Genomic DNA, 23,194 nt, shown 5'->3' with positions numbered 1-23,194 from the left:
TAATCAGCAACTTCATTAAATGTGGTCTGTATTGAGTTAATTGTTGCAATGGCAGCTTTAGTTTTAGACTGGAATTGTAGTCACATCCAAGCTAGACATTCTAGCTTCCTTGAACAATTTGTAAAATTAGAAAAAAATGTAAAAATGCTTAGTTAGAATCTGAATAACTTCATTTGCCACATGCTTACAACTTACACATTAAAGATCACGCTTTGCTTTATCTCTCTTTGGAACCATAATATACAGTGCAATGTCTGGCCCAGAATTTGCCCAGATGAGCTGAAATATTTGTACATCTATCTTAACTAGCCCACCTAAATGAAAAAATAAGCCATGTGTGCTCTGACACAAGAATTTGAAAGCACTAGGTTACTACACCACTATCTAGTAAAAAAATGTTTTATTTCGTCAAAATAGGTATGAAGATTGTCTGGAATAAATGTAATGATAGGGTCCTAAAGTTCTGGAAAGTCATCATCTAAGACTAAAAATATGAAATTGACAGACTTAGGAAGGATAAAATATGCATTTAATTTATACCATAATAAGCTATGAAAATATAAGGCCCTCCATGTTCATTTGTAAGAAAATAACTTGACTAACAGTTACTCAAGCTCACCTGTCTCAAAATGATACCGCTAAGCCCTGGGCCAGCCCTGCTGGGCAGACCAAGACTCAAACCATGATTACATACTAGGTACCAGTGTCTTTCCTCCCTCATTATGATTTTCAAAGGCATTCCCAAAGGGGCTGTGATTTACAGAATGGATGGAGACAATGTAATTATGCTACTTTAAAACAAAATCAAATTGCTAAAGTATGCATCTAGGGAGAAAAGTATCTTTATGTAATTCCTTTGAAGCCTTTGGTGAGCAAGAAGATTTTCAGAAATGTAGATAAATGGACTAATGTTCCTAGCTGACAAATAATAAGTGAGTTATGTGCGTCTCCTTCATCGTGCTTCTTATTAAGAAGTGATACATTTTCACAAAGAGCCACTTCATAAAAAACCACCTCAAATGGCTTTTCCTTTGCATTATGCTAGCTTTTCCCCCAGCTATCTGCTAAGGGGAAAAGGAGGGAGGGAGGCAGAGAGAGGAAGAGCACACATGTGTGTGTATACACACACACACACACACACACACACACAAAATGGAGCAAGTAGGTATAAATGGCAAAGCTTCCCTCTGTAGCCTCTATTACTATTAAGGAGTATAATTGAATGTATTAGCGGGTCTCTGTAGGAATGCAATACGCTAACACACTCTAATTTTCATTAGTTTCTCAAAACTGTCATGTGAGGAATTTGAAATATGTGCAGGAGAGAAATTAATAATGGCTGGTCTGAACAAAAGTATTAAATTGGTTTAAAATGGAAGAAAAGAAGCAGAACTTGCTTATGAGAAGAAAGATGCTTAAATCACACCCAGGAAAGCGTTCCACTGACAGAGTAGCATTTATTATCCTCAAGGAGCAGCTGTGCAGAGGAGCGGGAGTGAACATAAGTCCTCCCGTTGCCACCACAGCAAAAACCATTCCATTGCACAAAGGTGGGCTCAGAGAAGCTTGGAGACGAAGGGTTTCTTTTTATTTTTCAAAATGAAAAGTCTTGTCAGTGGGGCTGCATGTTTTTCTAAGAAAAGACAGAATACCTTGCAAATACCTGGATGTATTTGGAGGGTAACAAGATAATTACAGCTCTCCAGCCTGCAACCTTATATGTCAAAAAAGCAAAATAGGGTTAAAGTCAGCTTAGTTCATTCATCTCTGAAACTACCCCAAGGGCAATGACTTGTTACTGTTATTTCTACTTTAGAGACCAGAAACTGGAGATTGGCAGAGACTCTCAGGCTCAGCGGAGCTGGGATGAGGCTATCCATTAAATGCAAGGTTTAAGGAGAACCAATGTGCCACTGAGCTGAACTGGAGCAGGTACCCTCACCTACTAGTATTACCTACCCATCATGCTCTGCATACAGCACTCTCGAGCTTCCCTAGCCCACATCTCTAAGCTCTTCCACATTCCTCACACAAACCAGCTCCAAAGTCCTAACAAACACATGGTCAGGTCCAGGGGAAGTCATCAACAGCACTACTCTAGTACCATATTTTTAATTTGTTTTCTTATTGCTCTGCCCAACACTAGACACAAGCAACTTAAAGGAGAGATTTCTTCTGGCTCACAATCTCAGAAGTTTCCATCCATTCCTGCAGGACAGATAGGCTAACGGTGTCAACAATGTATAGCAGAGGGATTTTACAGCACATTGGACCAGGAAATAGAACAGGAGAGGTGCTTAAACTTTCAAAGCCAATCTCCCTTCAACAGTGGCCTATTTCCACCAGGTAGGCCTACCTTCTGAAGGTTCTAAGCTTCCAAAATATTTCTAGCAACTAGGAAACAAGTGTTTGAAGCACAAGACTATGGGGGATATTTCAGATTTATGCCATAGTTTGTACATACCTGTCTGGAATCATCTTTTCATGCTATTTCACCAACTCATGGAAGGCAAGTCAACGTGTATAAGCACATATAAGTCTCTGCTTACATGTTCCCACTATTCTGTTGGCTAAAGCCAGTCATGTGCAACCACATTAATGGCGTAATTAAAGTACCCATCACAGTAAGAAGAATGTTGATTTATTATACGCAAACATTTGCTAACAATTATTCAAATAATCATAATAGTAAAAACAACATGAAGTCAAAATAAGCAGAAACAGAAATAAGGCTAAAAGTTTGAGATTTACAGCTTACTTTAGAAGAGCATATGGACATCAGAGCCAGTCTAACAGTTCTAAATACAGTATCACTTTTCTCACACATGAATCTGGAAAACATTAGCACTATCACTCCCATGACTGTTTTCACAGAGTGCTATAAGCACCAAGACATGGATGTCTTTCACGACAGTCTAATATATGTTCCGAATGATGATTGTGGTCTCTGGTGACAACAGTGATGGGGTGGATAAAAATGGTAACAAAGTATCAAAATTTCAATGACAACTGATTTTTATGTCAAATTTCAATAATTTCAGGATATCTATATACACTAAAGAAACAAGACACTATATACACAGCTGTCCACCCCCCAAAAAAAAATCATAGATTTTATTATCTGTGTAGTATCCTAAAGTTCTGGCTCTTACACAGCCTTAAGGTGACCCACTTATCAAGCTATCCATCAGCCCCCCCTTCCCCCCCCCCCCGCGCCCCACAGTGACCTGATAAGGAGAAGTGTTTGCGTCCTTGTTCTGTCTTTCCTGGTTCAATGTCATGACCATTTCATCCTGTACAATAAACCACTTCTCTCATTCCATCCCATCTTCTCCCCACCTAACCTATTTGTGAGGGAGTTTTCTGATGAGGTTAATTGACATGGGAAGACCCACCCTAGTAAGAGTGGTACCGTTCCATGGGCGGGGTCTCTGAATTCAATGAAAAGGAAAGGGGAGGCTGAGCATCAGTATTCATCTATCTCTGCTCCTTCATTGTAGGGCAGTGTGCCCCGCTACCTCATACTCCTGTGACCACACCCTCCTTGCCTGCCACGATGGACTGTACCTTCAAATGCTAAGCCAAGGCAAAGGAGCAAATTAATATTTTTGAGCACGGGAAACATAAAATGCAAGATGCAAAAAGAGAAAATCAGCAGCGCTCGCTCGATGGCTCAAATTTTTTAAAAAATCATTGTCTACAATTTTTTTTTTAATCATCTGTGTAAGATTCCAGATAGAGTCCACCCTTTCACAGGAACTACTACTGTCTGCTAGCCCCACGGGAAATCCCCTCCACACTAATGTCAAGAGTTTTCTTTAATGGAAAAATAGTTATCAGCCCCGGGGGTGTAAGCATCCTCCCTAAGGCCATCTCTAGACCATGCCAGGCTGCAGGCACAGGAGTGATCAAGGATGCCCACGTCATGCTCGGTCCTTAGCAACCAAGTGAGTTGGTAGGTGTCATTGCTGCTTTCCCTCCTGGTGTCAGAGGAATAAGAAATCACAACCTGAAGGAGCCCTGCAGCCAGGAAACCTCACCAAAAGCAAGTGACAGCAGGACCTGCCAGCTGGAGTTCCCCCGCTTTTCAACACAAGTACCGGGTAACCATGGCGAAAGCCTATTGCTGATAATTACTACAGTTTCACAGCTAAAAGGCCGGGAGGTTGGCCTCTAACACACTGTAGCCTGTGCATGTGGCCCTCAGCACGGAATAGGCTGCACTCTGTTTTTGTGTATTCCCAAAAAAAAAAAAACACACATTTAAAAAAAAGTCAGAAATGCCAATTAAAATTAACCTCTATGTCTTCTTTTATTTTCAGTTTGCTTTGCTGAGGTAAGATGTGCTACTGGCCCAGGCTAACCTGGAATGTGCATTCCTCCTGCAGCTCCCTCAGTGCCGGGATCATGAGTCTGCACTACTGGACCGGGTGACCACTATCAGCTCATTTGACTTATGTTGTCATCCAGAGGTCAGCGCAAATCGGAGACGTGTTATTATGTCTTTCTTCTATGGTACCTTTGGCATGGGGAGGTGCTTAGTCATCGAGAAAGTGAGCAGACAGCAGAAAATAAGGGAGGAGGAAAAAGAGGCTAGAAAGTGGCTATGCACGTGGGAAGACAAGAACGGGGAATGATGGGAAGAACAGTGGTACTTAGATTACCGATAAGATATTATAAGGAGACTTTCCATGTAAAAATTCTGTCTTCATAGCTTGTTAAAATTTATGATGTAAATGGAACTTACTCTATACCTGTTACATCCACTTGTAAAGAGTATTTATTCTGTGACTTATTATTTGTAAAAGAGCACTAACCACCAGCACATGGTCCAAGAATGGTGTGAGGAGATTTCTGAGTACTTGTGAGAAAACTTTAAGGAAACAAGACACAAGTCTTGCAACCTCAATTTCTTCAAAACACGGAATTGTTCTGGGAGTGTGTTTTCATGCTCCTCCCAGGTGTGATGGATAGGAGTGAGTTTACTTCAGCTGTTGCTATTCATACATCTCTGTGCTAGACAGTTTTATGTCAACTTGACATAAACTAAAGTTATTTGAGAGGAGGGATCCTCAATTAAGAAAATGCCTCCATAAGATCAGGCCATAGGCAAGCCTACAGGCCATTTTCTTAACTATTGATGGATAGTGGGGAGAACCCAGCCCATTGCAGGTGAGGGCACCTCTGGGCTGGTGGTCTTGGGTTCTATAAGAGAGCAGGCTGAGCAAGCCATGGGGAGGAAGCCTGTACACAGGACCCCTCGTGGCCTCTGTATCAGCTTCTGTCTCCAGCTTTCTGCCCTGCTTGAGGTCCTGTCCTGACTTCCTTCAATGAAGGATTATGATCTGGAAGTGTAAGTCAAATTAATCCTTTCCTCCCCAACTTGCTTTTTGGTCATAGTGTTTTATTGCAGCAATAGAAACCCTAACTAAGGCAGCGTCTGTGGGAAAACATGATTTTGCCATGTGTGACTTGTCCTTATGATTGAACACGGTATAAGTTGCACTGAATAAAGCTGTGTGTTACATGAGACCTTAGTCCACCTCATTTTTAGGCTCTGTTCTCCCAGGTCATGCCACCAACTAGAGTGGTAAGCAACCAACCATTCCTGCGCATACTTCCAAGTTTGGTCACTTAACCCAACGTTGGAAAATTGTCAAATAGCCCTGCAGTCTGTTATCATTAGATTCCCCAGTCCCACAGTCCAAACCACCTCTGGCCCTTTAATCATTTCTTTCAATAAATAATAATAAAAAAAACTATTTTGTCTTAAGAAAATCCAACAATCATGGCTGAAATCATTTACATCCTGCCAAGCGCACCCCACTTCTGGGCTTTATTTCTTATGTGCTGACGAGAGAGGCTCAAGGGGGATTCCTGATGAGTCGAAGCCATGGGTAGCAAAATAAGAGAAACCGCCTCTGAGGGAATACTCAGTGATTCTTATCAACATGCTAAGGACAGTAGTTCGGTGAGCCTTGGCACTCAAAGGATGGAAGAGCATCTATTTCACTACCCTGTATCTTTCATCCATGACTAGTGTGCCCCTTAAAGTCACCTAGAAACGCCAAGCCTGTCTCACCTGGGCTGCTAAATTACATCCCGACTTGAATATGTATGACTTGATTTATTGACCTAAAGGTGGAGCTTTCTGTCTAGTCCCATTTAATTTCATCTTATTGGATTTCCTTGTCATTCACTCTACCCTTCTGAGATGTCTTTGAGCTTTCTTTGGCCTTCCAATATACTAATATCTCCCCAGCTTTCTGTCAGAAATTAGATCACCAGTATTGTTATCCATGTGATGCATTTTAAAAATAAGAAATAAGAGAAATAGAAGGTGAGGCTGTGGGGCTTGCCTGGAGCACATGAACTGAATTGTCATCCATGAACTAATGCTCTCTTCTTGGGTGTGGTCACTTCATTGATTATAGGCATTCTGTCACATGGCCTTGTGTTTTCTTACTCGATGCCACAGAGCATTCCATAAACTGGAGGAGGCAGGAAGAAGATTCTGGGGGTGAGGGTGGGGTGGGGGAATATGTCTCTCCTCTTCCTAGGATATATTTGTATTTTTTCTTTTCTTCTTTATTTTGGTTGGAGAGGGGAAATCACACCCATTTCTCCATTTACTTTTGTTTAAAAAGAAAAGTCCTGAGTGCTCAACAAGTCTTTGAAAACCGTAGATTGAAGCCAAGTTTGTCTACTATCTATACTCCCATCCTAAAATCCTCTGACAAAAGCCTTTCAAATTCAGACCCATTGCATGGACATTCCTCTCATTAGTACTACGCTTACTCATTTCATCGTCAACTTGATTAGGCTAAGAAATACATATGGTATCAATGAGGCATACCTCTTGGTGGTATGCCTGTAAAGGTGTTTCCCTAGAGGTTTAACTGAGTGAGGCAGGGCCACCCTGAATGTGGGCGGCATCATCATCCCATGTGCCAGGGTCCCAGCCTCAACTGATGCTCCCTGGTTAGTGCTACGGTCTAAGCTGTAACCCCTGTCATGCTTCTGACCAAGATAGATTGTATTCTACTGAACAATGAGCCCCAATAATACTTTCTCCCCTTAAATTGCTTCTTGCCACCAACAAAAAAACCAGTAACTAATACACAGTATTCCCAACCAGAAGGAAAATAATCTTAGAAAATCCTCATGACTCCATGATGCTTCTTCATTTTTTTTTTTCAGTTCTCAAAATATACTTCATATTCTCCCTTTCGTTGCTCTGGAATGGAAGCAAAATTTTCATTTCTTAGATTTATTTTTTAGGGTTTTTTTTTTTTCAGTCGTAGATATGCCTGTGTGTGGGTATATGCACATGATTGCACATGCTTGCAGAGGCCAGGAAAGGCCATCCCACATTAGGCAGTTGTGAGCCGCCTGAATTGGGTGCTGGGAACTGAATTCAGGTCCTCTGAAAGAGCAATACATACTCTTAACCACTAAGTCATTGCTCCAGCCCCAAGTTTATCTTTTTTGAGACTGCATTTGACAAACGGTGGAAATCATTGTGGGTTTTTTTTCCATTTACAAATATGTCACAATGATCAATAATAAACAAGGAAAATGACTTTCAAATTCTTTTTGAGATATTAGACAACAATTCATTTCTATTAAGGTGTTGAATCAAATGGTACTATAATCCCTTTCTGTTGGGACTTTCCCCCTACCTAAAACCCATGACCAGAGTTAAGAAACTCCATTAGCTTCAGAGAAAACACAGTACAATGGGTAGCAAGCAAGCCTGCCGGCAGCATCCTTGGTCCACAACTCACCTGTTTTCATCTAGAGGAACCGTGCATTTATTAGAGACTAACAATATTTACTAGACTTTGCACTCAGTATTTGGTAGCTCTGTGGAGCAACTCCTGGGCACTGGGATACAATGGGTAGCATTATTAATCTTTTTACACATAGAGATATAAAACAATGTGCTCCAGTGGTAGTGAACATCTATAACACCAAGTAAAATATCAGTGGAGTGTGAATAGTATTTTTGAAACTCTGATAAAATTTCATATTTTTGCCAGTAGCCTATGTTCACTTTGAGACAAATTTCATCCAGGTTGAAGGCTGGCAATATTTTAGGCTGTCATCCAAACACAAATTTTTTTCCTGCAGATTTAGTAGATAGCCCTGCAAACTCTAGACTGGGCGTCATAAAGAACACGGGAGAAAAAGGATAATTATGTAAAGCCAACATTTGAATGCATTGTGTGTGGCTGGCAGCCTTCTTCTGCCTCGCATTAATATTCACACCGGGCACTGTTTAATGACGCCATTCAGTGTGGGGATGTGGAGCAGGAAGAGGAATAGAGGCAATCAAAAAATAATTTATTGCAATAGAAATATTCCTCCTTTTGAGGCATCATCGGAAAAAAAATAAAAAGAGGCACTTTTCCCCCAGTTCCTAATTTCACTAAATAGATTCTCTTTCCTGTCAAATCCCTACGGTTTCTTTATGAGAAATATGAAATTGGTCTGATAAAAATTCCTACCCCACATGTATTCCACTCAGGTGCCTCCTGCACAAAAATCCTAAATCTACCAACTGCCTCCAATAAGCCAGCACCTTCCCCGGATCACCTGTCACCCTCCTCCGTGGTTTTGTGGCTTTGCCAGGTACTTGAAACACTGAAAGAAAGGACACGCTTCCTTTGCTGTCTTTGCATTCCCCATCTCCCTTTGTCCATTTTCAGCTGAATTATACTGAGAAGGAAGAGACCTCAGTTGCTTTTCTCATGGAATCTGAGGTTAAGTCTTACTTCCCTGAGGCAGTAATGGGGGTTGGGTGTGTATGACAACGACATCCTCTTCAGTGGTGAGGTAAGTGGACTGTGCCAACTGTGCTCCTGTAAGTAACCCCAATGAAACTCTCTGGTTCACCAGGTGTACACACACACACACACACACACACACACACACACACACACACAGGAGGGTGGGGTGGGGAACTAGTTAATGAGGGTGTCGGGGGACTAGTTAAGGAGGACATTGGAGTGGGGGGGAAGGACAAGAAAGGGAAATATTTATATGTACGAAATGAAACTCATCACTGTGTGTAATTAATGTATGCTAATAAGAAACTTTAAAAAAAAACGCTAAGCCTGCCAAGGCCATTGATGTCCCACCGTTAGGGCACATATATAACAAAGCTTGTTGCTTTATTAAACAGCGCATAAAGGGCTGAGGAGGAGGGAGGGTGGAGAGGGGATGAGCAAGCACAGAACAGTTTCAAAAGCCACAAGGACCTTATGAAGTATGTGCTGTTATCATTCCCACCTCAGAAACCCACAAACTGAAATGTTACATGAATGCCAAGGCTGATCTAAAATACATAGAGATCATTTAATAACAAAGCTAAGCCTGTGTGCATATATCACAAGGAACAGAAGCAATTGCAGATAAAAATGTAGCTCAGAAAATGTCCAGCAACTTTGGACTGACTTGAAGAGAGTCCCGAGGAAAAAGACTCTGGAAGTAATTTAGATGCTGAGGCTAAATGGGGTCCATCAGTAAGAAGATATTTGAGTACAAATTACAGATAAAAGAGTTACAGCGACTTCAGTAAAGTGGCATTTGATTTTCTTACATGCAGCAAGACATCTTGAGAGAGCCGGTTACTAGCACTGATAATTTGATAATGTTAAGAATGATGACATGGAAATCTTCTGGCCATTTACTTCACAGTAATAAAACAGCTGCTGTGACTCCAGCAATCATATCACAAAGATGTGAGGTGAGAGAGGCCAAATGAACAATCAAAAATGCTAGAGCTTTCTCCAAACCACCCCGCTGCCCTCCTTAGATCTCCAGTTAGGTCTCATAGTTCAGAACTCAGTCACAGGCAACCACTAACAACAAAGCAAGCTAAGGAATATGTAATAGAGTTCTCAGAACTGGACATGACCCACAATGCGGATAGAGCTGAGCCCCTGCGATCTAGAACTGAGATGGGATTCTGTGATTCAATTGGCAACTAGATGTGGGGTTGCCATGGCTGCCATGGGGCCTTATGTCAGCAAACTTCCGGAGACAACCAGACAAGTATACATTTTAAGTTCTGAAGGCCACAGGCGGTCACTGCTACATATTAATCTTGCGGGGGGGGGGAGTAGAGAAGGGGAAGAGAGAGAGAGAGAGAGAGAGAGAGAGAGAGAGAGAAGAGAGAGAGAGAGAGAGAGAGAGAGAGAGAGAGAGAGAGAGAGAGAGAGAGAATTCATGTACTTCCTGGCTCTAAAAATGGTTTGTGGATTATCTTAAAATGGGGCAGGAGTGGCTCTGTTCCAGAGTTTGTCACCATGCAGGACAGAGGGTACAGCTATGGGCCCCTAACCCTGCACGGATGCATGGAAGGGATGCATGAACCCCACTGTCTCATTATTTCTCTACATCTGCACTTTTACTTTCTCCAAAGAAGTGAAACCAGAAACTAGGAGAGCCAGGTTCTTCCCCCAGCTTTCCCCAGTCGCCAAAAGACTGAATAACTAAAGAAAGTGGCAATAGGCATGATTTTATCCTTTCCAGCTCCAGAGTGTCAGAGGAGAGGAAACATGGTCCCCTCTAACACCGACACACAGTGACTATGACACTACAAATGCGGACAAATCGGGGCCATAGAGATGGATGGATAGAGGCACTTGCCGTGCAAGCGCAAAGACCTGAGTTCAAATCCCAAGAAAGCATGTAGAAGTCAGATACCTAACTCAAGCACCTGAAATCCCAGTGTTCCAATGGGGAGATCCGAGCTAAGACAGGAGAATCTCCAGTTCTCACAGTGATGAACAACAAAGAGAGCCGACCTCAGAATATGAAATGTCAGGACTGACCGACACCCGAGGTTGTTCTCTGACCTACATAGGTACACCATGGCATGTGGGATGTACCCTAACACACACATTCCTACACACATCCACAACTACAACTGCTGCTACATGTGGGTTTGCCAATTTTAAAACTCTTCCTGCAGCCTCTCCACAGCCTAGCCTATTGGTGAAATTATTAAGGCCATTAAACAGAAGTGATGCTGAAGATCTGGAGCCTATGTGTGTGCTGGAAGATGCTTGATCCCTCAGGGTGCAGGATGGGGTAGGATGGGTGAGCACACTGAGCCAGGACCTCCCCTAAGCCTGTTGGAGACCCTGATTCGGCTGGATCACCTGTTAAGTTAGTTGTACGTCTAGTTTGGATGGATAGACTCTTACTCTAATTTCCAGAGTTATAGAAATTAAAAATGCAAAACGAATTTACCTAAGAAGTCAGTAACATCAAAAAAAAAATCAAATGAGTAAGCCAGGCCTCCGATAAATTCCAACCTAATTAAAACACCGTAATAGACAGCTTCCATTTACCGATTCTTTACCTTTCTAATGCATTCCATTTTAGTTGAATTCACTGGCCCTTTGAGAGCTTCGGTTTTCAGATACTCCGGGCACAGTGCCATCGAAGTTACAAGGCCCAGGCTTTATTTCCCACTCCATACTTTGTGTTGTCAGAAGAATTGTTGCAGGCAAGTACGGCGTTATATGATTTCCTCTAGTGAACATGGTCTAACAGGAAGATCAGTCATGGAAATAGCAAAGATGCTATCAGGCCCCTCCATCTCCACTGCCTGGAGCCGACTCTGCAGGGGAAGGGCAAGACCCTGTAAATTTACTACAGTTCAAAGCACGCCATATGTCCCCAAATCTGGAAAGGCATTGTTTATATTAAAGTCCTTTGACATTTGAATAATGATTTTAGCATTGAAGGTGTTTGTCATGCGTGGCTAGTTATTCAGCAAGACTCCACTTATGTCAAAAGGGAAAAAGCTGTATTAAGTGATGGAGGTCAGAGATATGTTCTAGAGTTTCTGTGAGGCACACAAGGACCCCTCCTAATTGTTATTCTCCCCTTCCCCAGCTCCATGTTTATAAAGTCTTGGGTGGCTCATTAAGCAGGCCAGATTGCCTATTTAAGAATGTGGGCCCAGATCCAAGTAACCTGGGGTGTGGGTGGGCTTCCAGAACAAGAGGTGTGGTTGGACAGTCCTCTTCCTGCTCTGTCTCCTAAGAAATAGAGGAAGAGTTGCTACCAGGAATGGGAAGTAATATAGCATTCTCTCAGCCTTGGCAACCCTGGAGGGCAGCCCTTTCAGAGACCCACTGCCTTAGCACCCTTAGCTGAGGCTTGTGTTCTCTGTGATATGCATAGAGAAGACTGGGTAGTAAGAACCCTGCCCATCCTGGGAGATGTTACTACCAGGAGAGGAAGGGGAAAAGGTAAGAGTGCATTTTGAGTATTCTCATCACAAAAAGGGGCTAAGTTGGTGAGGAGATGAGTGGGTTAAGTAGCTTGAATTAATAATTCTATGTGGGATTCATAGGCAATAACATTTTATACACCATAAACTTAGATGATAAAGCCTACATGACTAGAAAAAAATTAGGGTAAATATTATTTATTGATCCTGTGTCTTCAGCCTGAAGCTCCCCAATCCGCAACCATGTCTCTCTCATCCCTTCTCCTATTCTTGTGTGTTGTTGTTTTTATTAGATCTGTTATGTCTGGCTGTAAGCAACCAAACACGAACAGAAAATACACCTGTAGTCTCTCTGTGGGACAGTTTACCGATTCCTGGTTTCACGCTGCATCCCAAACCAACAATGCCCTGACTTCGGATTGGTTTCTTCATGAGGCTCTTGAAATCCTCTTTGTGGACCAAAGAGGCCCTGCCCTCACCTCAGGCAAGAAACCAGCATCCATCAGAGCTACCTCTTAGCTACTTTCTTTTACTTAGGAGGCCCCCCCACTCCATTGCCTTGTATGTATGTGGTGGGTGCAGGGTATGAGTATGCATGTATTTAGAGGCCAGAAGAATGGTTCAGGTGTCCTTCCGCAAGTGTTTTTCACCTCGTCTTTTGAGGCAGGGTTTCTCACTGGGTTGGGACTCAACAAGTAGACAAAGCTAGCTGGCTTAGCGTCTCCGCCTCCTAAGCACTGGAATTGCAAGCGTGCACGACCCCTTGTGGCTTTTTATAAAACACAGGTTCTGGGAAATGGACTCGGGTCCTTGTACTGGCAAGACTAGCTATCCCAGGGCCCCAGCTGACTTCTTTTTATAGAGCTTGTTAAGGAGAACTAGGTCATTCCTCTCCTCAGACTCTTACTGATGGGCTCAAGCCAATCCTAAGTCATTCAGCGGAGCCAGGAAGGGGCTTTGACTCGGCAAGACAGAGGGAGGATGTCACTTGGCCATTATAAGCATTCTCCCAGCCTCCAGGCTCAAGCTCCCCAACCTCACTCTCTCTATTGCCCTGCCTCTTTCTTGATTGGTGCATTGCTTCCTTCCTCTTGTATCAAGTCCTATGACTGTGTGAAATACCTCCCCCCACCACCCTCCCACCCCCTGCGTCCGCTCAGCCTTGTGATCTCATCGTTGCTGTCTTATTGCATGTCTGCTTCTTACTCGTGAAACATTGAAAATGTCCCCTGAGGTCTTCTCATCACCACATCCTCTCTCCTTGTGGCCCGAGAAGGACGTAGGTCTGTCTCTAAAGCTCTGCTGAGATGACATCATTCTGTTTTGCTTCTGACACGTGAACTGACTCCTCCGTCTTGAGAGTAAGATTCACACTCATTAGCTCGACCTCAGAGACTGTGTGTGGTGTCAAACCAACCCGCCTTCCCTAGTGCCTACTGGCAAGTGGGCTCACTTCCTACTGCTCTCCACACATGTGGGGGAGGAGGGAGGCAAAGACAGAGGAGGGGAGAGGGAGAGGCATGATCCATTTTCTATCTTACCATTTCTCCTCCTTTTTATCTTCTACTTCTTTTGAGTTTTGTTGTTGTTTTGTTTTAAGACAGGATATTACTCTATAACCAAGGTTGAACTTGAACTTGTAGCAATTCTCCTGCCTCTGTCTCCTAAGTGCTGGGACTATAATCATAACACCACCACACTTCACTCCTTGTGTGTCCCTTCTAACTTCACACATACACAATTGCAATGGCTACATCTCATCCTTCTATTAGAAAGTATTCTTCCTGTCTTCATAGCAGGTAGTCCACAGAGGGAATGCTGTTCTTAGCACAACCCACCAAGATAAAGTTCAAAGCCAGCCAAGTCCCTCCAGTGAGCTGCTTGCCAAAGGGACAGCCCTGAAATTCTCCAGTATCCAGCACACTGGTGAGAAAGCTGTGCTCTGAACAGTCTCCTTCATGCTGTCTCCTCATGTCCTCTGTGTGGTCCTCCCTTAGTAATTCATCTCATGCATTTGATATGATGGCCTTGAAGCAGAATTAGCTATACATGGCTCTTATCTCTCCCTCTATATATAGTCGTTGAAGGCCCAGGTTTTTACATGAAGTAAATATGAGTATAAAAACAAAACAAAACAAAAAACAACAACAACAAAATACAAGAGTGCAAACTAGCTACTGTGAAGTACAATTCTCATTCTGACCACTGAGCTCAAGCGAGGGGTCATGGTCAGCCTGCTGAAGAGTCCTTCAGGAATAAGATGGAGATGAGATTGAATCGATGAGGGGTGTTTCCTGGACAGGGAGATGGAGCAGAAGTGAATGAGACCAGGGTATGCAAGGCATTGCTCAACCAGTACAAGCAGATCAAAAAGTGATGGTGTGGAGGAAGGGTTAGTTCATGGTAAGGAGGAGAGAAGAAGGGAGGGGAGAGAAGGGATGGGGAGGAAGGGTAAGGAAGAGAAGGGGAGGGGAGTAAGAAGGGAAGGGATCCACAGGGCTACCCTGAGCCGGGGCTGAGCACCATGGCGCTGAGAAAGAGCAATGTGGCTGCTCTTTCCAGTGAGGGCTACACATGGTTCCCAAGGCCAAACACGTTCAATATATTTTGACTCAATACTTTAAACTTCCTGTAGAAAATGTAACAATTCAAATGGCGATAGTGTGTCTCTTAACCATTAAATTAGAAAATTATGCCATTGAACTAGAAACCAAGACCCCCCACTGTCTACCAGGACTCCACAGAGAGGGCAGGGGGCCTAGCTTCAGAGAGAGGGATAGGTAGAGTACAGAGGACTTGAGATGACATCATAGAGTAATCACCACTTGGTGGCAACCTCCCTTGTTTGGTAGGCCCCTGTCTCCCTGTGCCAGCCTCTCCAGACACTGGGAAAAGAAGATGCTCCCCCAGGTCCCAGGTGGCTGACTGGGACAAATGGAGCACCCCAATCCTTCTGCCACATTCTCCCCGAGAATGGTCTCTTTTGTAAGTCATTCTGAAGGGACAGTTCTTGGAAACCACAGAGGACAGAAAGGGGACCATTTTCAGCCTAATAACATTTATTAAGGACAGAAAGTGAGGGGCTTTTCTTATATTCATTTATGACTTTCACAATGCCTGGGAGGCACTTACATGAATGTGTCTTATGAATGGTCTATCTACGCAGGATCTGAACACAGAACTCAGAACTCAGCAACACCCCAGGTCAAGGAGTGCTTTATTTCTGTCACGATATGAAAACCAAATGACCCAACACATTTACCTTTTACCTTGGCTACTAGGAAATTAGAGATACCCGCCATATTCTGTAAGTACTTAATTCCAAGGACGTAGTAACTTTCTAGTTCTTTTCATTTTAGAGTTCATATTTTATATTTTTAAAAAGATATGGAGCTGGGCGTGGTGGCACACAACTTTAATCCCAGCATTCGTGAGGCAGAGGTGGAAGGATCTCTGTGAGTTCGAGGCCAGCATGTCTACAAAGTGAGATTCAGGATAGCCAGTGCTACACAGAGAAACCCTGTCTCCAACAAACAGACAAATAAAAACTATCACCAACAAAAAGATACGGATGAGGAAGACTTCATTTTTTTTAAATCAGTTGATAGTGTGTATTGTAATTTTTAAGTTTATTGTTAACAGTGTCATACATGTATATAATGAACTTTAATCATTCTACCCCCCCACTCTCAGAACCCCCTTCATTCTCTTGCAGAAGCCCCTCTTCCCAACACATCCTCTACCTTCATGTCCTTTGTATGCATGAGCCTCTGAGTCTAATTAAGGTTGATAAGTGAGCATGGATGGGAGGTTTACCGGGGCCTGGGCTACTTGTCAGTGGCTACATCACTCAAGAAAGAGACACTTGTCCCCCCAGCCACTGTTCCCTGTCACTTTCCTAGAGATACTTTCTCTTTGAAAGATGAAGGAACATTAAAACGTGAATAATACAATCAACTGGACCAAAGATGGGCAGCTCTTTGAAGAGAGAACTCCATGGGTCCAAGCATGTTGCTCAAGTGATTCAGCAGCCAAGAAGAACAAGCTGGGACAGTTTCTCTAACTATCTTTACTGTGCTCATAGGTGGCATGGGTAGATTAGAAATGGGTTCCAAACTTTAGCAGCTGCTCAAGCTGATGAGATAACCATGAAGCACTGATTGTTGATGGGGCTGACGGGTTGTATTAGTTACTTTTATTGTTGCTATGACAAAGTACCTGTCAAAAAGCAACTTAAGGAAGGAAGTTTGTATCTTGGCTCAGGGTTTGAAGACACAGTCCATCATGACAGGAAGGCTTGGCGGCTGACTGGGTTCCACTGCAGTCAGGAAGCGTGGAGATGACTCTGAGCCTCAGTTCACTTTCTCCTTTGTTCCTTTTTATTCTGCCACAGCCCAGCATGAGAGATGGTCCAGGTGAGCCTTTTATTAAAGCTCCTTGTAAATACCCTCAGCCACACACCCAGAGGTTAATCTTCTAGGTGACTCTAAACCCCATGTCAACAACTGACAATTAACCATTACAGAGCTCTTCACAACATGGCTACCTGGAGGGTACATTTCCCCTGAGTTTCTGCGTTCATTCTTGCAGTCCAGCTCCTGATGACTTCTTTTTATTTTGACATCCTATACCTGGACCACAACTCCAGATGCTCCTGCAGGTCCAACCAGCATCCTGGGAAAGCCCCAGACCCCAATAATTCCACCTGCCTCCTGGTCCCTGGGAACCTCACCCCACCACTACCTCTTTAAGGGCTACGCATGTCCCTTCATGGGACAGCTCCAGCACTGAGCCATTTTAAACCCATCTTTGGGTTTAAACAAAGACATGTTGATAGCTCTGTACTTTTCCTCACTCCTACTGTGCTCTGATGTCTGAGTGCCAGAGTCATATGTGAGAAATCTGTGTGTTCTCATTCTGCAGCCAAGTGTCTAGAACTTCCCAGCACTCAACAAATATCTAGGAAGTTGGTTGTTGTTGTTTTACCTTTCAGCCTTAGTAACAGCAGTATGTCACCTATAAAATAGAGATTATAGGGCTATTGGGAGGATTCGGCAAGTTTAAACACTATGTCCTGCCGTATTCTAAGCACTTGATACAATTTAAGAGATGTCTGTCTGTCTGTCGACTGACTAAATGAGTATTGGTCTAACGATAGACTCGGTATTAAAGATTAAATGATTCACTTACCTAGTGACTTTTTTTCTTCTAAAAATTTTTACATTAAATTCATACCAACAAGTCCGTGTGGTAGTTATGGAAACCAGACAGCGTTGTTGCACAAGGCACTTGCCAGTCACAGACAGACCTATGACATCACTAGATAGATGTCATGTACGGAGGGCAGGAGACAAACTCCCCTCCCGCTGGCCCTATTCTCCCTCCTAGAACCCAGGGCAGCAGAGTGATTTGGGAAGGGATGTGGAGAAAGTGACCCCACGAGCAAATGTACCCCAGCATCTGCTTCTAGCATCTGCCAGAGCAATTTCAATTAGCTTCCAGAACAGATACCACCACGGCGCTGATGCTGCACTTTCCATTTAAAGCACTGTGGGGCGATTTCATTTCATAAAGCTATCCCCGCAGCTCAGATTGGAGAGTCTGCCACATTTGTGGAGATGAAAATGACATCATTATGTTCTAAGGAGAGTCTATGAGTTACAAACCAATTCCGAAGGCCAATGAATCAGAAAAGTTGCTTTTTTTTTTTTTAAATTCGTCCAGACTGGCTCTTGCAGTTATTTGGGGCCTGTTCATGAACCACATGAGAGGTCCTGCTTTCATGGAAGTTTCTGAGCATTTCCCACCAGCCTGTCAAGATGAGTAACCTTGTGGAAAAAATAACCATTCCTGGTATCCCAGTGACTATGCAAATCTCCTATTCAGGGAATACCATCCTTTCCAAGAATAAGATTCCCCTGCTAAATGGCTGTCTATCACCTCAAGTAGCTGAGATAGACCAATGCTGAGAAAAAGAGACTTGTTGGAGGCGTGGTACAGTGTGTGGGTGATGGTCTAGTATAGTTTAAGCTCTAGTTTCCATCCCTACATCTACAAAAAGAAAAAGAACAAGAAAATCCCCAGGGTAGAAGATGTAGATTTCTACAGATAAATCACACAGGTAATTTTAATTAGCTCTATCCAATAGTAAAGAAAAAAACAATAAATAAAAAATAAAATAAAAAACGTTACCCCCCCACTGCCTACCATTGTATATTTTGTTACATCTGACATACATGAACAGAATTGTTCAAGCCAAAAGGCAACAGTGTGTGTGTGCTGTCATTGCTTTTGTCTAGGAGAGCCCTGGAAAGGGGGAGGGGAGGAGAGCCATGCATGAGCACCTGTCATGTGCCAGACCCAGATTCCTGACTTTGATCATTCTGTCCCCACAGGACTGCACACTGCCACAGTCACTAGTAGCTCCCCTGAGGAGACCAAGCCCTGGAAAGATCAAGGTGAAAGTCCAGCATCACACAGTCCACTAGGATGCAAGGCTTGACCTCAACCAGCTCCTCAATCCCCAGGCTTTGCAGCATTTTCTCTTAAAGTTAAGCAAGGATGAAATGTGTGTCCTCTCATCTGCGGTAGTGGAGTTCTGTGAAGACAATGGGCGCTCTGGGATGGCACATCCTAATAGTTAATAGTTATCGATTTAAAACAACATCCAACTGCAGACACAGTCTACACACACACACACACACACACACACACACACATACACACAAACACACTATGTATCATAGCCAATGTTTTCATGTCACTCTACTGTCACACATTTTTGGCATATTTGGAAGAACTAAAAACATCTGTCAATATTTGGATTTTGCTAGCATAGTAAGCATTCAACTACTTCCCTTATTTCTGGAAGGCTTTAATAAACAAGTTCACAGTCATGGATAGAATAATGAATACCCCCCCATCTGATTTTTTTTCTCAACTTATTTTGATGTAAATAAAAATGAACACTTTCCCCCAAGTCCTAGAAAACAGGCAACCAAAAGGCACGAGATAAACATTATCATTGATCTATTTTTAAGTTAATAAATATTTAAAGGCACACATTTGTTGAATCTAATCTTAAAAATCAGAGCTCTAATGTATTCCCATGGTGTGGGTGAAACCTAATTTTAAATCTCAACCAGCATTTAAAATCCAGAAATATAAATTGTAAAATCAGAACCAGAGGCTGCTCTGCTTTATTTAACTGCATTCTAACAGACTGATTTACAAGTACACTTTCATACTGCTTAGCTTTTTAAAATAATATATGTAAATATTAAAGTGTAAAAATCTTAAGTACGCAGTTTGATGAGTTACTGTATATGCACATACCCATACATTCCAATATCCAAGTCCACACATAGAAAACATACAACATTCCACTAAGTTCTCTTTGGCTCTTCTTCAGACATTACCGTATCACAACTTCTAACATCAGATTAGTCCCACCTATTTTCTTTTTATTTTTTTTCCTTCACAGTCATGAGATCATGAGAATGCCTGTTTTTCATTTGGCTTCTTCTGCTGAGTAGATTTTCTGAGATCCCTCTGTGTTCCTTCAGGTACTGATGCTCACTGATTTTATTTCCTTAACCTTCTAAAGGCTGTCCTGCCTGTCACCAGCCCATTTTCCTTGGCTCACAAACCCCTCTAGACACCCCTGCCACCTCCTCAGACCAAACTGTGTGTATCAATTTTCACTCTGCCTCTTGAATGTGTTGCAGGTTCTAGGGAGGAAACCTCAAGTGTCAATACCTCCACCCCTACACAGCCACTGATTTCCAGGACATGGGGAGCAGAGAAGACAGGCAGCTGGTCACGTGATGGATGAGAACAAACGAGAAGCAGACATGGAAGATAGATCTAGAGAAAAAATGATGAAGACAAATACATCCACACAATTCCCTTCTCATTTCTACTTCTTCTTTGCTGGTTTTCTTCTACCCTTCCACCTTCTGCCCTTCATCTTTCTCCTCCCCCTGGCTCCTCCTCTCATCCTCTACATCTCTCAACCTCATCCTTTGCTTCCTTCTCCGGGGAGGTTCCTATTTTTCTCTCCCTGGGTTAGCTAATTCACTTGACAAGCACTTAACAGAATTCCAGGCTTCCGGGTTTCCATAAAAATCAGTTTACTCCTCCATCTGGACAGCAGGTGGTGTGGCTGGTGCTGACCACACAGATACGGAGAGGAGAAAATGGGGACCCTCCGCCACCGCTGCAGAAAAGAAGAGCTGTGGGGGTGGATGGTCCTATGTCGATGACTTGAATGTGAAATGTCCCCCACAGGATCTGGTGTTTGAGCACTTGGTCCCCAGATTTCAAAACCAACTACGTGAATGAGATTCCAGCCACAGATTTTAATAACCAAGCTGTAGTTCTTCAGGTAACTCCAGGGGGTGTTGTCTCAATTCACCAACAAAATCAAATTGCAGCAGCGTTGAAGAGCTCCCACCACCACCACCACCATACACACACACACACACACACACACACACACACATACACACACAAGCTGGAGGTCATGGCTATTGCTCCTTGCATTCCTTGGTGGCATTCCTTGGTGGCTTCTGACCAGCATTCACTTGACTTTGATTCCCAGTCTTCCTTTCAGATCCCTTGCCTTGCATCTTCCCTCTGAGGCTTTGTATCCATCACTCCAGAGCCATATCTGTCGGCTTCTGAGTAAACGCCACAATGTCTGTGAATCCCAGACACTCTCTCATCCAATTCTTTCTGGTGGCTCTCATTCCTGAGCATCCTCTGAGATCTCCTCAAAACCTGATCAGAATTTCTATAACCATGAAAAAATGGAGGGAAGACTCTGCTAAAATGTGGACTCCAGAATTTGGTCTGTCTCCTGGGAATGAGGCTGCTCAGAGGCTCTAGGAGCGCTTGAGGTCTGATTTAAAGCAATGGTTTGGTGTTTGAATTTCCAACATGCTCTGTTAGAATGCTGGAATATCCAGCTAGCATGGACTCAAAAACTAATGGTAAGGATACAAATTTCAGTTCTAATTTTACAGGAAATATACTGTGTGACAGGCAGCCATGGGAAGGATGTTAGTGACTTGCATCCATGAGTATAGCTCATACTCAACACTGTCCAGTGTGACAAGTGTCCCCAAGAGTATAGTCACTGCCCCAAAGCCTGTCATATCTTTGAACACAGTCTTTTTTGAGAGGAGACTTTTTTCCCTATTATTTTCCTTCAAAGAGGTAATCAGCTAAGAAACAAAGAAATTGCAATGGACTGAAGGCTTCAGTTACACTATCTGTTTCCTTCTTTTCCACATGTTTATCAGACAGCCTGGAAGCTTTGCACATACAAATGGAAATGTGGACCTGAACGTGAACAATGTATGGCGTATAAAAAGATATTTGTGCCTAGCATGGTAACTTTTTCATACATGAGAAAAATGATGCTCCTAGTTTATAGACTGCAGCATGCAGTATATATATGTAGTATATATCCTCCTGCTTCATGGGAGTGCCTTCCCAACCACTGAAGGAACATGCAAAGAGTCACAGCTGTGCTCTTAAAACTAAACTGTCAGAAAAACTAAATTCTAAGATACCTTGGGAAAATAACCATTTTATATAAAGCAAGTACCCCCACCCACAATGTACTCAAGATGTTCTTCTCTATGCAGTCTAGCACACATACAGGGTGCTCTATGCAGTCTAGCACACATACACAGTTCTCTATGCAGTCTAGCACACACAGAGAGAGTTTTCTACGTAGTCTAGAACACATGCACAGTTCTCTATGCAGTCTAGCACACATACAGAGTTCTCTATGCAGTCTAGCACACACAGAGAGAGTTTTCTCTGTATGCAGTCTAGCACACATACACACACATACACACACACACACACACGAGAGAGAGAGAGAGAGAGAGAGAGAGAGAGAGAGAGAGAGAGAGAGAGAGAGAGAGTTCTCTTTGAAGTCTAGCACACATACACAGTTCTCTATGCAGTCTAGCACACACATGGACTTCTCTGTGTGGTCTAGTAAACATACAGAGTTCTGTCTTCTGAATTTTCTGGGGCTGTTTTCCAGAATACTAACCTCAGGCAGGATAGCTACAACAACAGAAATGGAATGTCTCACCGTGAGAAAGCCAAGTCCAATACCAAGGTTAGCAGACCTGGATCCTCTTGGGGGATATTAGGGAAGGACATGTTCCATGCCCCTCTCCATGGTCAGAACATGAGCAGATATTTTTCAAGTTCAGTGTCCTCCCTGTGAGCACATTTATCTGCAAATTTCCTTGATTTATATGGACCCAAGTCATTTTTATTAAAATGAGCTCACTTAAACTTGATATCTTCTTAAAGACTAGCTTGGAATAAGGCTGTAATCTGAGGTGCTGGGGTTCACAGTTTAACATATAAATGTACTGTAGGGAGAGGCACAGATAAAGCCCTAACAGGAAGTTTAAAACATAATAGCTTTTAGAAGAAGCTATGCTTGGTGATGCACAGATTTAGTCACCAAACTTTGGAAGGCAGAAAGAGATGGATCTATGTGGGTTCCAGGCCAGCCTGGTTGGTCCACAGAGTGAGTTCTGGGCCAGCCAGAGCTATATAGTGAGACCCTGTCTCAAGGAGGTAAATTGCTTACCAATTTGCTAAAGGAGAAATACATATCATTTAGAAAGTGTCTGTTTCCTGCTTCCAAAAGACTTTTGGAATTCATCAGAGTAAGGAAGACAATTCTGGAAACTTAGGATTTATAAGACTTCATATGTAAGATAACAACCACATCTGGCCACAACTGCTAACCACTGCCTGAAGCCTGGAGTTAGACTTGCCAGTTAAGTGGGGACCTCATAAGTGAAATTTTGTTTAGTTAAAACAAGAATGAATCTGAATGTATCTACAGGCTTTTTAATTTTTCTGCCTTGAAAACATGTGATACTCACAAGGGGATACATT

The 23,194-nt window shown here is 42.9% G+C and overlaps 1 long non-coding RNA gene across 1 annotated transcript; it reads left to right on the top strand.

Moving 5' to 3' along the window:
- The first annotated feature begins 13,469 nt into the window (after positions 1–13,469).
- On the top strand, positions 13,470–20,396 carry LOC131918296 (uncharacterized). The gene is made up of 3 exons (XR_009380937.1): positions 13,470–13,614; positions 15,420–15,560; positions 19,981–20,396. It is a non-coding gene; the product is annotated as an uncharacterized LOC131918296 (long non-coding RNA).
- The last annotated feature ends 2,798 nt before the right edge of the window (positions 20,397–23,194 follow it).

The sequence above is a fragment of the Peromyscus eremicus genome, chromosome 8b (assembly GCF_949786415.1).
Source record: "Peromyscus eremicus chromosome 8b, PerEre_H2_v1, whole genome shotgun sequence".
Lineage (NCBI taxonomy): Eukaryota > Metazoa > Chordata > Mammalia > Rodentia > Cricetidae > Peromyscus > Peromyscus eremicus.
The sequence above is the reverse complement of the archived record's forward strand: the minus strand, read 5'-3'. Positions and strand labels throughout refer to the sequence as shown.